The sequence below is a fragment of the Varroa destructor genome, unplaced genomic scaffold (assembly GCF_002443255.2).
Source record: "Varroa destructor unplaced genomic scaffold, Vdes_3.0 BEIS01000004.1, whole genome shotgun sequence".
Classification (NCBI taxonomy): Eukaryota; Metazoa; Arthropoda; class Arachnida; order Mesostigmata; family Varroidae; genus Varroa; species Varroa destructor.
The window spans coordinates 22,263,444-22,279,246 of NW_019211457.1; the positions used below are offsets into that span (position 1 = coordinate 22,263,444).

At 41.0% G+C, this 15,803-nt stretch overlaps 1 long non-coding RNA gene across 1 annotated transcript; it reads left to right on the forward strand.

Moving 5' to 3' along the window:
* Nucleotides 1–800: 800 nt before the first annotated feature.
* On the forward strand, nucleotides 801–14,938 carry LOC147755965 (uncharacterized). The gene is made up of 3 exons (XR_015326630.1): nucleotides 801–1,982; nucleotides 4,652–4,704; nucleotides 12,110–14,938. It is a non-coding gene; the product is annotated as an uncharacterized LOC147755965 (long non-coding RNA).
* Nucleotides 14,939–15,803: the final 865 nt, after the last annotated feature.

Sequence of the window (15,803 nt, forward strand, 5' to 3'; positions counted from 1 at the left end):
TTAACAACAATAATAGTCATAATAGTAAGATTACGGACTTGGCAACAGTGCAGAGTAATAGAAGTGATATCAAGCGCTCTCTTATTCACCACAACCATACTAGCCTCGCTTATATGCGTACATATATATCAATGCCGCTAAATATCTACGCGCAAGCACAGTATGTGCACGCATACTGTGCATGTATCGCACATAGTCGTGTTCTTACACCACACGCCGATTACGTAAATCTATAAGATATTAGCGTGTTTTTTAGAAAGTAGCTAAAATCCTGCTTTCACTTGTCCCATAGAGCCATGAGCGATCGACCGTGTACACAAATTTGTGCGAAGCTGCCTATCCAGCAGTCGCCGATTTAGCACTCACACCTTCCCCGCCGCAAACGATCGTAATAATAAAGTAATGCCTGTCATCAGCACCATCATGATCACTGCTGCCATATTCTCCTACCAGAGATTTATCTGGCCGTTCGCTTAAGAAACTATTCTATCTGGTAGCAGCATTGCTTCTCCGATGCTGGCCTGTCTCCGCTGAGCTCAATAGCAGCAGCAGCGGTCGATTTACTTCAGTCCGATTACGTTGATGGCGTCAACATTTGCTGTGAAGCACCGTTATCCATGGACAACTAAATGTCGTTGCCATTATAATGGCTGGCGTTGGCGGCGCCACCATCTCGGCCGCCCCCACAGTTCTGAGATTGCTAATGGTGACGCGCCGCTTTTGCTGCAACCCTTTCCTGTCGCTGCCGACAGTGACAATGTCAGTACTGAACAATAATAGCGGCACTGGCGTTTTGAATAGTCCGACAGAAAGTTCTCCGTTTCGTTTTCTAGTCCATTCGTTCGCCCGTCTGTCTATCTACGCATTTTTTTGTCGTCAGTTGATTGAATTTGCAGCATTTCCGATGTCGCCTCTCGATACGCTTCTGTCCTCCCAGTGCGCTTTCTCCAGCCACTTGACCAGTTGAGCTGTCAGCGGCAATTTAAATTGCTGCCTTTACTACTACTGCTTCAGTTTCTTCTGCTATAAAAGACTACGATGACATCAACAGTAGCAGCCGTAATGACGGGTCACGGTTACCACTGCCACCGGCATTAGCATCTTGTGGCAGAATCGCCCTATTCGTTCGTTGCAATTTCTGACCAAGGCGGCCATCGCCGACCGCCAGCATTTGCCTGAAGGAGTTGTTGCACACAGAATAAAAGGTTTCAGCCGTCGCCCCATCCACCAGCAATATGGCCGCCAGCACGATCGCCACTGCTTAAACGAAGTTACCCTGCGATACGACGCAGACACTACGCCCAGCCAACAACAACAGCAGTTAGCGATGACCTCAGCTCCGGCTGTACGGAGCCCTCGAGAGACATAATAGACATTTATGTATATATATATATATATATATATATATATATATATATATATACGTATATATGCACAAAGACCTATTTGTATGTGCATGCGACAAAGACACTATTATTGCTATTACTGCTAGCTAACTGATTTCAAAGCAAATTTGCCTTTACGGGATACGTGCCCTCTGTATGTATTGTAATATTATCGTCATAGTGGCCCAGCAGTCTGTTTATAGGCCGTCTTTGTCTGCTAACTTATGTGTTTACGATATGTGTATCACCGGCCTTGTGCCAGTCCACCATGTCCACTGAATCGCTTTCAATGTTCCAAAGGTCTGATTCCATCTATTTTTGTATACATATGTGTGTGTATAAAAACGACAATATGTGAGTCGGATGAGTACCGAGAAAGCAAAGTGTATAGATGTGCGTATGATATACGCATGTCGGTATATACGAAAGTACGTCGTCGAAAGCGAAAAGTTGATGGCGTTGTTATCTACAAATCGTGAAGTCGGATCAACTAGTTCAGTTATTGAGGTAACGAATGATAGCAAGAGCCACGTCAGTCAATGGAAAAGTATTGATAATCGCCCGCCAGCAATACGAGTCACCGCAGGGATGATCTAGGTTATTTTCGTGACACCGAAGACTTACTTTGTTATCTATGCTTAAGCTAAGGGCAGCTACATATACGATATCATTCAGATACAAAAATCAACACAATGTAGAAAGATACACTTGCATGCGAACCATTTCATTAGAAAGTCTATATATATATATATATATATATATAGGCGAAGTTTTGCCCCATACCCACTCTTTTTCTTATAAGCCTCTGCTAAATGCTTCATGCTAGTGCAAGGTATGAAGTAAGAATATGTTAAAAGTTATCTTGTTGCTAACGAGACTATCTTATCTCAGCTAGATAGGCTGTATTTTGCTGTGATAAATCCGTTATAAACATAGCAGACATATATAGTTGTATAAAATAGCATAGAATTCAAGTGTTATTAGGTTATTTCTAGAAGCTGTATTTGGTTTATGTTTTGAGCATTAGTGACAAGTCAGTACTAAACAAGAGAATATTCTAAATATATATGATTCGCTGTCACTCTCAGAAGATTGCGAAGACATAGCACAGATAGCCTAAATCATATACGTTTAGACCACAACGAGCACGCAGTAAGCATAAAAATGGTAAGATGACTATTTTCTTTAGCCGACTTTGAGATCAGCTCCTATTCTACTATCTAATAGGAAAGGTTTGATAAATAATAACCAAAAACCTGCATTCATATAAATATTTACCAATTCTAGTCCGCCATTCTGAAAAAGGCTATCTGTATGGGCCTATTTTCACTCAGGCAAAACTTAATGTCAAAAGAAAACATATAATTTACCGTTCTACGTGTTCTGTGATGCTGACCAATAGAAAACGGTTGAAACAGCCATTATGACAATGAATGGCTTTAAACCAGACATGGTTAGTACATCCATGGCTACTCATATATGTGAAAAGGTTTTACCAACGACAAAGAAAGCGATTGAGTATTGCAGAATCTAATCCAATACGAGAAACGGTCTTCGCCAGAAACGCTGACCACATAAAGCAGTGTCCTGGGCGGAAAAACTCACACAAGAAGACCAAATTGATTTCAGTGGTCACGGCTGGCTTGCCTTCGGCATGTCGTAGCAGGATAGAATGGCGAATTTTTACCCGGTCTAAAATGTAGCCACATAGAGACATTCATAATAAACAAATCTAAGTGCTTAGCAAAATGTAGAGACTGAGCTACCAACCGTCACATGGCGGTTCGACTGTAGCCAAGATCACTGATGAAACCGCACTAACCTATATTTAGCCATTGTATCATTCGAATAGAATATCGTTTACAAGAATATATCTAGCGGGTTTTGAGTTTGTTCATCTCGTATTAGGCCCAAGTGCGACTTTACAAACTGAACTCATGTCCGGATATGCCACTCGTCCGTTTTTGATATTAGAAGCACTAAACTGACGTAACATTTCCTCTACGTGTGGCTGCATTTGTTTTTGATGCGTGGCTTATTGCTCTATGATGTAGGCGGTGCTATTGACCTTTAAGGCGAAGATAGTTTTTCGCGGAAGCGATTTCGAATCAGTTACTGTATTTGGATTAGGTGGATTCTTCATCTTTACTATATTGGAGCCTTCATGTCGATGGGGGCGTACGCGAAAATACGTTTCTGTGCTGTGTGTGGTTTAATAAATATCTGCGTATATATATATAGTTTGACAGGACAGCACATATATCAAGACGATCTTTTCACTTGTTCGGCCTTACCAACTTGTCCAGGCTATCGGCTAATCTCATTGACAAAATCAAACATTTTGTGCAAGCGTCCGCCATATCAGTCAAGCGACTTTGCAACCGAAGTAAAGCTGAAAGTCGATTTTCATTTGTTTGCTATTGCCATTGCGTCGTATTAACGGCCGATATTGCGTACGTGGGTAGATCGTAAAACTATTAGCATTTACCAGTCAGCTGTATAATTTCTTGATACTTCTGCGCGAATTGCACGGTCATTTGTTTTATGTTTACGGGTACACAGATATGCATAGTATGGCTCCTAAACGTCTGTATATTGTATTCTACGTAAAATAGCGCACTTCAATCAGCCATTAAATTACCTAAAATGAAATATAACGATGCGGCCTGACGGGCCGTACAATCGTGCATATAAAAAGAAGCAGGGGGTATTTTGTGAAACTCGTAATAAAATTTGGCATTCTACATTAGCCAATAAATATACATTGATTTTGCCCAAGCCTTTTCTAAAGCCTGCGTCATATAGACGACCTTGTTCATAAGCATCGTCGCAGTTATTCTTAGCGCAGTCGTTATTACCCGTTTGGCAGCGTTGATCTGTATTGGTGGCGTATGATGAACGTCCATAGAAATTCAGCATTGAAAATTGTGTCGGACGTCAGTATCGTAACTGTAATTTATGACGGTTTCCTCCTAAGCTTCCAGAGCTGTCACCCTCTGGCTCTTGCATTTTTCCGTTCATTCATGCCCACAGACGAAACAAACGCGTTTGACTTGAGAATAAAAAGAGACTGTGTGTATCCTAGTAGGAACTGTCGCTGGAACCAACGATGTGGTAGTTTTGAAGCGTAAAGTCTGCTAATGTCGTCGTTTTTGCTACTGTTGCTATTGTTTCTGCTCTTATGGCCACATTTGCAGTTGCAATTAATACATTGTCATTTCGAATTGCGGTCTAAGCGTATTCTACCTGCTGTTGTTTATGCACAGGGAAGTCGATGCCGTTATCGTCGTTGTCGTCGTCGTCCATTGACATGGTCGTGGTAAGAATTTCGTTAAGTGCTAGTAATGCATGACGTCTTGGAATCAGCCCGTTGGTTAGCAGCGGCGATCGCAGGCGACACCTGCTGCAGCTTCTATTGTTGTTACTGTTGTACTGAATCTATGAGAACGAGAAGGACGGGCAACCAACGATACAACGGCAATTTCCACGAAGAGGTGCAGGTAACACGTTATTGTAGTTGGCAAACCACCGTCGCTGGCATCGTTTCTTGGTTTGATTTTGACGCTGCTATTAACTCGGCTGAATCAGCTGAAACAGTAGCACAAGTTGATACGCAACAGCTGCAGCGACAATGAGGCCGATGTGGTCAACAGCTGAACTATCATGGACCGCGACGACCAGAACGATAAAATCGTTGAAATGCAGAAGCGAATAATTGGTTAACAACTCATGCTTAGGTTCTCCGAGGTCGTGCGTGGTAGTGTTGACCACAACAACTATACCTTTATAGTGATAGTCAAGGTGTCACTCGCGCATTGACGCCAAGCAAAGAGACGGAATTAGAATTGAAAAGTCGACAAAACAATAACGATAACGAATAGAATATTGGAAGAAACAACTGCTAGGAGTTGATTTACTGCAAAAAGCAGAAAAAAAAACTGCATTCAAATGTGGTCGACTTGCAGTTAAATAAGCGAACGCAAATAACCCAAAGTAGACGTTGGTCCTCTGCATGAGAATGATACGATACTGGATATAAATACGATTATTGGACCGTACTGTTGTCAGCATCGCCCAAAACCTAGTAAGAACAACTTAATTTACAAATTGCAGAGTTGACACGGACGGCGCTGATGGAAATCAGCGGGTGAATTTTCCTGTTAATTCATTACATATAATAGGTTCCGGAATCAGGAACCTGCCGTATCGAACAACTCGGAGATTTAGCTTTCCTGTTTGATGTCTATTTTAGAACCTTGTAAAAAATCGTACTTATATAGATGTATCAAACCAAAGAATATCCACGAAATTGCTCGATTATATGGTTGACCTTCATGATAACTTGGCGGGTAATATACTTGCTTGTTAATCTTAGTGATACGTAATGGTCTAGTTTAGAATTCAAGTGTAGACACGTTTCGCTTCGTGCTAAAAGCTAGCCATTTGATGAAATGCATAACGGCAGTGCCAGATGTAAAATTCGAAAGTTAAGTCAAGTGTAAGGTCAAGTCAAACACGGTCAATTTTGGCAAAATTATCGATGGTTGATTAGAGCCGTTGTCATCTAATAATAATAAAAGAAAGCCCTAATCATAAAAGAAAGCCCTATGAAGGCAAGCTATGTTAGATTGCGCGAAACTTTCCTATTGTAGCAATTTGTTATGCTGCCACAATAAGACGGGCTCGAGCTCCCGACCCACGACAGGCTCTCCATTACTTTTAGACAACTAAACATTGTAATGGCTGCGTTTTAATTTTAAAAATCCCGACTTCTATGAACGGGAGAAAATGCAAGTGGAATCAGCTAACAGTATTTCATTGCAACTTGATAATTGTGTATTTGAATAGCGACCGTTTTACCGACGGGCACCACTTGCTGTTACATTCGTGTTATCTAGTTGAAAGCACGTTAGGCCCACATGGTAGACACCAAACAGTAAATACAAGCATGTCCCGGTTTCCAAATACCCCTGTCTGTATGAGCTATGTTCCAACGAGGCAAACAAACCACTCCTGATGTTGCCGTCAGCAAAAAAAAAACTGTTCGACCAAACGGGCTGAAATCTTGCCAGATTTGTTATATTTACCACATACAAATGTATTATCAGCCTAATTGCAGCAGAAATGTCCATTGCCAAAGTCAGTAAGTCGCTGTTTTCCGCTGAACATACATGGGCACATAAATGCTATTAGGATTCCCATCGCCTCAAGTCAGGTCTGCCACCCATCTAAAACGTTTTGTTAAAGACAACAAACGAGATCACTTTGTTATAGAGCCAGGTTTTTTTTAGTGGTGGAATCGTAATTACCTTTACAGCTTTATCAAGGGAACTGATTCGAGCTATCGAGCTATAACGACATTTTTTCTTCTAGAAGTAGAATTTTACATTTGATTTTTTGTGTTAATTCTTAGATGTATCGATTGCTGGTGCCACCGATATTTTTGATAACCTAACGAAATTCAATGCGTTATCAAAATTAGGTCGAATCGATCGGCGCTAAAAAAACCCAGCATTTTATACGAGCAAGCAGGCTAATAACGACGTCGGCGGCGATAACCGCAGCAACAAAAACAACAATAGAGCTTCACGATAATTCCCATAGTGTGGAAAGCAGTTGCAGGAACTGTCACCCCAAAACGTTCCACATAATGGTCACACAAAGGACCGACTCTAGCAGTAACAGCGGCGGCGCCAATGTGCGATGAAGGAGTAGCGCCATTGATAGTCGCCCTAAAACATAAATAATAACAGAGCAGGCGACAGCAATATAACTGTAAGAAGCAGCAGCGGAAGCGAAACGGAAAATGCTAAAAGAGCTTAACGATCGCATGCTGGTAGAGTCGAACCCGTGGTGAAGTGTTGTACTGCCCGCGTAGCTACGCATGCTATGCGATGGGTTTGTCCCAGCAACGAACAGCCCTTTCGCTCGACTTAAACACCTGCTAACGGTTTCAGCACCCCGAACAATGATCGCTGCGATCATCTTAAAACGGTGCTAAGGTTGACAACGGCCACAACTGCACTGCGAGTGTAGATCTAGCGCAGGCTTAAGGTAGCGCGTCTTTTCAGAACGCCTTGATGATGCCTACATCCAGGCGTACACGCACGCACGCAGAGACGCCAAACTCACCGCAAAACGATGATTAAAAAGTCTAGTTAACGAGTAGACCACGATAACAAATAGCGTGACAATTCTACTTCGGCGTCAGCTTCAGCAGATCAATCTGTTTGGAGACGCTCTTCAACCAGTCCATATCCGCACTTCGATGCCGTTGCAAACACCACAGTGCAGTCGTCCACCGACGACGCGTCCACCCATCAGCTGCAGCTAGTACTGATGATAATGATGACTAAGCGGGGGATTGAAAGGGCGAAAGCGGAACCAATGAGCCGTTGACACGAATCAACTCGGTGCCAATGTATAACTGCAAGTTTATCCAGGTGCCCTGTGCCGTACTCGCTGTTTCATCTCTGTTGAAAGCCGCTTATGTCGGTGCCGCTTGCACCTGTCTGATGCGAGGCTAAGCTTCGCTGAACTGACGATAGCGCTAGCTGTTTTCAGATCTATCTGCTCAACCGTTGTTCCTGATGTATTGCATCGTTCCATTGCTGTCGTTAGTTGATTGTGGGTCTTGTCGGTTATCCCCCCCCCCCCCCCGACGCTTATAGCAATGATAAAGGCTGTTGTGTCCGTTAGACCGCTAGACACCAATCCCATCACCGCTGGTAGCATCGTGACCAATATCCACATAGTCATAATAGCGGTAACTTCAACGTGCAACAAAAGCAGGCAAAGTAATGCTATCCGTTTGTCATTGCGATGCGCCATCGAATGGGTTGCCATAGTTACCGTAATATGTAATTAGTATTGTATCTCTGGGTGTGTCGTGTATGTTATGCTTGATATAAGGCCATTGTTATTGTATATTGGTGCTGCTGTTAGTACTACAACAACCAGAATCACTTCGTGCAATTGCTAAGTGCAAAATCGGCATTCAAATGGGTCAATAGCTAAAGTAGAGAGAAAGTATCCGCGTCTAACATTGCACAACCACCGTAACAGCGGCGTCCATCGCAGGAGTCATGGTTTGAAATAAATCAAAGAGTGAAGTAAATTCTAGTATTATGGGTCGCGAACGATGCATAACAGGAAGAGGATATGTTGAATTGTTTGTCTCTAAGAACAAAGTCTCCCTGTCTGACGTCGCTAGATTCTAGTTTGACATTGCTAGTGGAATAAGCAATAACTAGTCGAAACGTGTACTTCAGCTGTGGTTATCAAAAGCTGTGATGACAACAACGACAGTAGCGACAATAGTGGCACTAGCGGCGGCGACAGAAGCAGACGGCATGAAAATGGCGCGAACGCTAACAACAACAACAACAGCTCAAATAAAGCAAATTCAGGGACGCTTAGTTAAGCCGCTTCGGATCAGTAGTTGCATATGAAAGCAGACAAGGCCAGCAGCACGCCTGTAAGAAAATAATGCCATCGTTGTAATACGGCATATCTCATTGTAAAATATATATCATTGCCGAATAACAAGAGAACGAGGGCATACGATCGTTCGTATCGAGCGGCTACTAGCGCATTGCAGCAACTTGTAAAAATCAGCTAAAACAAACAAAAATCCGTTTCGTGCAAAAGTTTAGGTTATAACAACCAACTAGATATTTTATAGCTATATAGTTAACACGTTTGACAAATAATAGGCAATAATAGGCGCAATAGGAAAATTCACCGCAAGGATATCCATAGGTATCGATAGCTGATTTAAATTTAAATAATTATAGATTGCAGTACAGCTCTCACAGTGAGGTAGATTATTGAGTCATAGAAATTTTAGATTTCGACCCTATTCTATAACACTACCATTATTGTTTTTTCTACTGTTGGCTTTTTCATTTTTAAATAATTGACAGCAACGACAAATTGAAGATCATATGAGCGGGAGCTGGAAAATTCAGTTCGAAAACTTCTCAAAGGGTTCGGTGTCAAATGTGAGAATAATAAAAATATCCTAGAGGACAGGTTGCGCCTACCGTAGGTAATTAATTCGATTACCTAAAGTAAATTATGCAGGTACTCAGCAATTACAATAACTGAAATCATTTCCATTTATATAGTTCTTATAGTTTTCGAAGCATGCTTGGGTCAAAATTTACATATAGAAGGTAAGACAAAATGGTGTTTCACATTAGTTTACCTGTTAATAGTAATAATAAAACCAGCATTTTAAAGGTTCTTTTTAAAAATTTTTTTACGTTTATTCTTGACGAATTATCGATTGGAGGTATCGCACAACTTCCGGCTGTGGGATTTCTTTGGACACAACAACAGAAACCGTCGTAGGTACACTCCCGGGAATCCGGAGCTTATTTTTATTAGGCTAGGAGTCACAAATTTAGACTATCCTTCTTATTGCGATTCCATTGGATCCTCATAGGAAAACACGAGTATTTTTATAACAGTTTTCCTTTGCCAGCAAAAGGTTGTTTATTCATAAGGGCACTCTGGATGCATCATTGTATTTGTAATTATATATATATATATATATATACATGTAGGTCTGGACGCGGGTGACACCCAACGTCATAAGTTAAACTTGCCATTTACACCAAAACCGGCAAAACGTTGATCAGGCAGAGAGACAGACAGGTAAGTTGTGGACGGCGTCGCCCACACGACGTAGTGTCGTCACTCGTGACCCGCCATTTACTACTGACGTCCACAAAGCGAACAGCATCAGTCGTTCGGGCGCCGATAAAATATAGCCGTTGTCTATTGCAGTTGGTTTTCTTCCGGAAAAGTTCTATCGGAACTGTTTGATGTAGGAGGGGGACGAAAAAGAATAACTGCTCTAGCGCCTCGCGCCATCATTGACGACGTCTGGTAACGAGGCGACACAGGGCACACACAGCATCACGTTGGGGGATCCTAGGACACTGGGTAGCATCATCAGATTACTATCTGTTACAAAAGTTACATATCAATGCCGTTCTCCCGATACACCCAGTCCTGGCATAGCGGTCCACAAGAGCGTCGTTGAACGCCCCAATTCAGGCAACCGTTTCGCCGCTAGCGGTTTTGTCGCATTTGGTCGGACGCGCCAGTATATTTTGTTTGCTTTCTTTTTTCACGTCGTGGTCGTCGTCGGCGGCGGCGGCGGCTTTTTTAGATATAGATTTTACTTTTTTTCCCGAAAAAACCGACGTTATTCTGCTCACTAGCGTACTCAAGGGAATCGTACTGTTAGTAATAGTTGTAGTGGCTGACCGGAGACACCATTTAAATATTCGGTGATTTTGGCATTACGATGGTGTCAGGCGTCCTTTACAATATTGTTTTTGTTGACGACCATAGGTCGTAGAGATCCCATGCACCAGCTATATTGTCATAAATAAGTTATGTAGCTAGTGACGATGCGGGAGAACTATGTTGCTAGAAGTAGTCTTCTTTGGGGGGTAAAGCAGAAACGATACGAATATTGAAACTTGAAGTTAGAAATCAAAAAAGCTTTTGTCCTTTATCGTTCTTTAGCTGATCATAGAAAGAATAGCGTGTACATTTAAATGTGTACATCGTGTTTTCCTGGCAAGCGGCCCAACGGAACTTGAAAACAAATAACGTTGCCTAAAATGTACCTTTAACTAACACATTTTTGTTTATTCTATCTGACGTCTATCTGGATGAATAATACCTCGTATGAGAAAGCTGATGCTGCACAAAAAAGGTGAACTAAAAGGGAAATGTGTAACTTGGTATTGCGTACATTTAACTTGTTGTTCTTATATTGTGTTAAGTAGGGTTCTTTTAGAGCAACGTAGAGTAAAAATAGCGTCAAAATAGACCGAACATAGGTTTTCACTTCGGAGGAAAAATCCGACTACAATTAAAGAAAAACAGTTCTAGTATGATAGTTTGTTTCAACTGTTAACCTGTTTTTTGCTAAGCGGAACCTTATGTCTTCTAATTACAAACCTTTTAGTTTGATTCAAAATTAAAACTGTGAGCCAGTTCTGCCCATCTTCCTCTAGATGTACCTATTTTATATATGTCGCTATTATGTAAGTAGGCTCTTCTAAAGAGACTAAATTTTCAAATGGAAAAATACCTGGATGTTTTTTTGTCATTTTCGTGTTAGCTTTCGTTGATAACCGCAAGCCTTCACCAATTACGCATGCCTCTATGAGCAGTAAGTAGCTATCGATAGAAACACGTAGTGTTAAGCTATGGCCCTGCGTGAAACTGCAAAGGCTTTCGTTTCAAAAACAGCTACTAGCACTTACCTTTCCTCGATCTATGTTTGCTTTAAAAAAGAGCAGTTTTTTCCACTTTTACCATTCCGCTAAACGCTTAACAGTGTTGTGGTGTTGAGTAGTCAAACTGAAAAAATGTCAAATCTTGTTTTCAAATAGAAAAGGATAATTCGTGTTAGTGTATAGTTTTTTGCGCGATCAGGACACTACGTTCCGGTAACCTCGTACAAATACTTAGTTATACGAATCGAATCCTAGGTTTCAGAAAGGCGTTATCGACGGCACGCAGAACAATATTCACGCTATGACGATTTATAGTTATCTCCATTTCATGCATAAATCTTCTTGGGGTGATTGACTCGTATTTTTTTTACTAACGTAAAATAAACACTTAAATTATAGATAGAATCGAGACATCGAATTAGCTCTTCTCAAATTTAATTCTCTAAAATTTTATTCTAGTTGCTACCCGTTTCATTTCTTCATTCGTACCTGCGGTTTTACTACCGCAGATCGAAACTAGGCTACATAAGGAGATAACAATGGCAAACTACAACGCAATAGATCGGCCGCGTCTGGATCACTGCTAGTCTTCGTTCACAACCGATGCGGATCACTGACACGTTTCCGTGACTCACTCGATGGCCCACGCATTGTCATCATATTGTCCACGTCACGAGGCATACAGTCAGTTGTGACGGAGGTGACGACGGTGGCAAACCAAGCGATTGCAGGGGTCTCGGCTGCTGCGATGGAACAAGCCATTAACAGCCTGACGAGGATTATACACAAAAAGGCAGTATAATGTTGCCTACTCATATAGACTTACTTATACGTTAGCTTCAGAGGAGGACGCCGACTCAGGTGGGATAAGTGATGTCATCCCTGCTCAACGAATTCTGGTTTTACTCAGTTCCGCTGAGAAGAGATTCTACGTAAGGGAAGACCGAGAAGAATGAGCGGGGCACGACGTGCGCAGGCTGGCGCCGTACTAGGGAATATGTACCGGTGTCTTTGAGGTAGGGGTAGTAGTATGATAGGAACTTGAACTGTAAAAATATGTATCGAGGCTGTACAGTGTCATAGTACTACTCACTAATTAATTAATAGGCATAACGGCCAAAAAAATTGCTTGTTTTTGTTAAAAAACTTATGTTGTTCCCTGAAAACATGCTGGTTTTGTACAGATTACTATATACTTAATGAAAATGTAATGTAATCACAAGGAATGATATAGTTTAAGTTCTCTGTACTTTAAGTATTTGCAAATTTCATAAACTTAAGGTAGGATCGAGACAGAAATTGCAAGTCGTAAGCAGGTTGAAAACATAATAATTCCGATTGACAAAGCGTTCATGCTATTAAAAAAAGGCTTCTCTCAAATATAAGCATATATTATAGTCTCTCGTGCAGTTGAGGATCTATACGTGTTGTCTTGTAGCGCAGAACAAGACATTATACTATGAATATATATATATAGCATACATATATATAGTACATGCATCCTGTTATTAACTATGTGTTCCATAATTGAGTTAGGGGTAATCCAAAACATTTACGTTATTACGTGACACGTAAAAGATTAGTTTTACGAACAGCTGCGATTTTTAGAAGTGTTGCCATGCTAAGGTTATGTCTCCATAGGTTAAGAAGTCTGATGATTAGTAATCAGCCAGTGATAGTTGTAGAAAACGTGTTGACGATTAGCCATGTATCGATTTTGTGCGGAAAGTGAATTGAGTCGCATGGCAGTAGGCCAAAGGCCAATCAGTAGGCTAGAGAAACTGCCAAGATGCGATTCGGTATTTCGATGCCTATTCATATTATAGACTTCCGGAAGAGTCTATGCTCAGATGTGTGATCAAATTAAGTGCCAAAAATACTTCGTTTTCGTTAAAAGTCGGTGAAACTATATTTAGCTGCACCACACGAACACAACTGTGAACCGTAGTCAGAATCAGCACCAACGTTCAGTATTGACTGGAAACGTTTTTAAACCAGTGTAGATGTTTATCGAAGATTGTTAATACTGATACTTTTCAGTAAGCGAAAGTATGCATTTTTGTCCTTTTGTTCAAACATAGTTTACATCATTTAGGTAAAGCCTAAAAAATCTCATTATATGGCTCGATAAGTCTGAATCGAGCAACATAAATTAGACAACTAAACTGTGTTAGTAGCTGTGCTTTTCCCTCATTTGGACGATTTTCCATTTTATTTCAAATGCTCTCAATAGAAATATGCTTGTTTTGCCGAAGTTCAGAGTACCTAAACGAATCTATACGTAAGTCATAACTTTTTGATGCGGACTATTTCAACTGCAGGGCTTGCGTGACAGAGCTCGACAATCTATGGCCTATAAATGGCTAAAATAAGCTCGCCCAGCTAAACGAGGACCTACAGAGAGAGATTCATCTATTGCATATTTACAGCGCGTGCCTATTCCAGGAATTTTTGCAAGCAGGTTATCATTAATGTTTCAAGACCCATTACGTCACCATCTTTTGTTAGAATTGGAATGAAAAAATTATTTAGTTGCGCTATATTGCGTGTGAATTATTTATGTAAAAAAGATAACAATGCATACATTAATCTAAAATATCTTCGATAATTCCTCATTATTTTTTCCCTCTTTTATACGCGTCGTGGCGATATCCGTCTATTTGATTAATCACGAGGCCCTTTTTAATGTTTACCCGTCAGTATGGTGTAGGCTAATGGACAATTAACTTTGTCGCTGAGGGATTTGTCATAAGCCGACTCATTTCAGAAGGTGAAAGGCACTAAAGTATTGGATCCGAGAAGATTGTTTTTTACAAATTTCCAGGACGATTTACTACTGTTTGGGATAATTTTGTATTTTGATTGGTTCTACTTGCTGCTGCTTTTCGTCCTTCTTTGATGCCTAGACTGAGAACCCTCTGAGTAACCGTCGATTGGAAACACTGTCGGATACTTATGGCGAATAATAAAGACTGCGTTGCTGAAAAAAGGTCGCCACTTTTAGAGAGGTGGAGGAAATCACTGGAAAGAACTAGACAGATTGAATGGCGGCGATGAGACAGTCCGAGCCTTAATAGATAGACCAGATTCTTTGGCAGGACAGGCAGGTAGGCGGTTGGCAAGTCACTTATCGGCTTAGCCTTTAGTAAGTCCGGGTGGCCAACTTAAGTGGAGTTAATTCAGCAGTAACTTCAGTCAAACACGGTCAACACGCAGGAAGCTTTGGCGGAACAAGCCCTATAGAAAATAATATTAGCGTTATTTTCTAACAACTTCAATTATGCATGATGGTAAGGACATCACCCTAATTAACTAGGATAATCTCCTTAACTACAATGCGGGTAAGATAATGATAAGCGACAATAAATCTCTGCTAAATGAGAATAAAGGTTAGCGAGATGAGAACTGATGCGTTCCACTATAGAACTACTATAGAACTTTATTGCCACAAAAAATAGACTGAGTATCTATGCGATTATTTAGTTTGTACGAATGAACCTATCTTTTCACTTTATGTACCATACTATTCACCGGAAAGACGACCGCTCTCGTAAAGCACCGGCTTTTTCATACAATTACCATGTAAATTCTTGTGAGCGAGCAATACATTTTTGCCATGGCAACGCTTTTTATCTCTATCTACACTGTATAGATAAAAGACAATGCTTCTTAATACTGTTAACCGCGCGACCGGCTCAAAAATGCAAATTCACGTTTCAAGTAAAAAAAACAAATCTTTTTTTCTACCGAATTGCTTATCAGTTTCACGGCTCAGCACAATTTCATGATCCTGCAACGCTACGGTCCAACAGTTAATTTGAAGGTAATTTGCAGGAACCGAAACAAAGTCGATTCTCTCTTCGCTAAGACAGAATGCGATACTTTGCTTTTTTCCATCGCCCATTTAAATAGGATGTTCCGATTTTCTATTTTCGATTATTACACCCTCCTGGAGCGTTGTCTAAACGGAACTGCGACGCGCAGACGAACAGCACTTTTACATTAGATCAAACTCGCCAATACTTCATTTTATTTTCCCATTATATTATAGATGAGAAAAAAAACAAAACAAATGACAAGAGATTCGGCCATTCATGTGTGTATGTATTACCCCTTTGCCCGTCTGTCCCCACCCCAGCATCGACGGTATCAC